Source organism: Nicotiana sylvestris, chromosome 12 (assembly GCF_000393655.2).
Source record: "Nicotiana sylvestris chromosome 12, ASM39365v2, whole genome shotgun sequence".
NCBI classification, from domain to species: Eukaryota; Viridiplantae; Streptophyta; class Magnoliopsida; order Solanales; family Solanaceae; genus Nicotiana; species Nicotiana sylvestris.
This window is the reverse complement of record NC_091068.1, coordinates 163420003-163422260: the sequence shown is the minus strand read 5'-3', so window position 1 is coordinate 163422260 and position 2258 is coordinate 163420003.

The following is a 2258-nucleotide window of genomic DNA, read 5'->3' as shown; positions in this document are numbered from 1 at the left end:
CATTCCCTAGTCGCTTTTTCTGCCAACATTAGGGCTCTAATCCCTGAGTTGAGCCTTTTAGACATAGGGCCTACATTCCCTAGGCGCCTTTTTTACCAACATTAGGGATTCAATCCCTGAGTTGAGATTTTTAGACATAGGGCCTCCATTCCCTAGTCTTCATTTGTCAATATTAGGACTCCAATCCCTAAGTTAAGCCTTTTAGACTTGGGGCCTCCATTCTCTAGTCGCCTTTTGCCAACATTAGGGCTCCAATCACTAAGTTGAGCTTTTTAGACATAGGGCCTCCATTCCCTAGTCACCTTTTGCCAATATTAGGGCTCAAATCCCTGAGTTGAGCATTTTTAGACATAGGGCATCCATTCCCTAGTCGCCTTTTGCCAACATTAGGGGTCCAATCCCTGAGTTGAGCGTTTTAGACATAGGGCATCCATTCCCTAGTCACCTTTTGCCAATATTAGGGCTCCAATCCCTGAGTTGAGCCTTTTAGACATAGGGCATCCATTCCCTAGTCTCCTTTTGCCAACATTAGGGCTCCAATCCCTAAGTTGAGTTTTTAGACATAGGGCCTCCATTCCCTAGTCACCTTTTGCCAAAATTAGGGCTCCAATCCCTGAGTTGAGCCTTTTAGACATAGGTCCTCCATTTCCTAGTCTCCATTTGTCAACATTCGGACTCCAATCCCTAAGTTAAGCCTTTTAGACATAGGGCCTCTTTTCTCTAGTCGCCTTTTGCCAACATTAGGGCTCCAATCCCTAAGTTGAGCTTTTTAGACATAGGGCCTCCATTCACTAGTCACTTTTTGCCAACATTAGGGCTCCAATCCCTGAGTTGAACCTTTTTAGACATAGGGCATCCATTCCCTAGTCGCCTTTTGCCAACATTACGGCTCCAATCCCTGAGTTGAGCTTTTTCGACATAGGGCATCCATTCCCTAGTCGCCTTTTGCCAATATTAGGGGTCCAATCCCTGAGTTGAGCCTTTTAGACATAGGGCCTCCATTCCCTAGTCGGCTTTTGCCAACATTAGGGCTCTAATCCCTGAGTTGAGCCTTTTAGACATAGGGCCTACATTCCCTAGGCGCCTTTTTTACCAACATTAGGGATTCAATCCCTGAGTTGAGATTTTTAGACATAGGGCATCCATTCCCTAGTCTTCATTTGTCAATATTAGGACTCCAATCCCTAAGTTAAGCCTTTTAGACTTGGGGCCTCCATTCTCTAGTCGCCTTTTGCCAACATTAGGGCTCCAATCACTAAGTTGAGCTTTTTAGACATAGGGCCTCCATTCCCTAGTCACCTTTTGCCAATATTAGGGCTCAAATCCCTGAGTTGAGTATTTTTAGACATAGGGCATCCATTCCCTAGTCGCCTTTTGCCAACATTAGGGGTCCAATCCCTGAGTTGAGCGTTTTAGACATAGGGCATCCATTCCCTAGTCGCCTTTTGCCAATATTAGGGCTCCAATCCCTGAGTTGAGCCTTTTAGACATAGGGCATCCATTCCCTAGTCTCCTTTTGCCAACATTAGGGCTCCAATCCCTAAGTTGAGTTTTTAGACATAGGGCCTCCATTCCCTAGTCACCTTTTGCCAAAATTAGGGCTCCAATCCCTGAGTTGAGCCTTTTAGACATAGGTCCTCCATTTCCTAGTCTCCATTTGTCAACATTCGGACTCCAATCCCTAAGTTAAGCCTTTTAGACATAGGGCCTCTTTTCTCTAGTCGCCTTTTGCCAACATTAGGGCTCCAATCCCTAAGTTGAGCTTTTTAGACATAGGGCCTCCATTCACTAGTCACTTTTTGCCAACATTAGGGCTCCAATCCCTGAGTTGAGCCTTTTTAGACATAGGGCATCCATTCCCTAGTCGCCTTTTGCCAACATTACGGCTCCAATCCCTGAGTTGAGCTTTTTCGACATAGGGCATCCATTCCCTAGTCGCCTTTTGCCAATATTAGGGGTCCAATCCCTGAGTTGAGTCTTTTTAGACATAGGGCCTCCATTCCCTAGTCGCTTTTTCTGCCAACATTAGGGCTCTAATCCCTGAGTTGAGCCTTTTAGACATAGGGCCTACATTCCCTAGGCGCCTTTTTTACCAACATTAGGGATTCAATCCCTGAGTTGAGATTTTTAGACATAGGGCCTCCATTCCCTAGTCTTCATTTGTCAATATTAGGACTCCAATCCCTAAGTTAAGCCTTTTAGACTTGGGGCCTCCATTCCCTAGTCGCCTTTTGCCAACATTAGGGGTCCAATCCCTG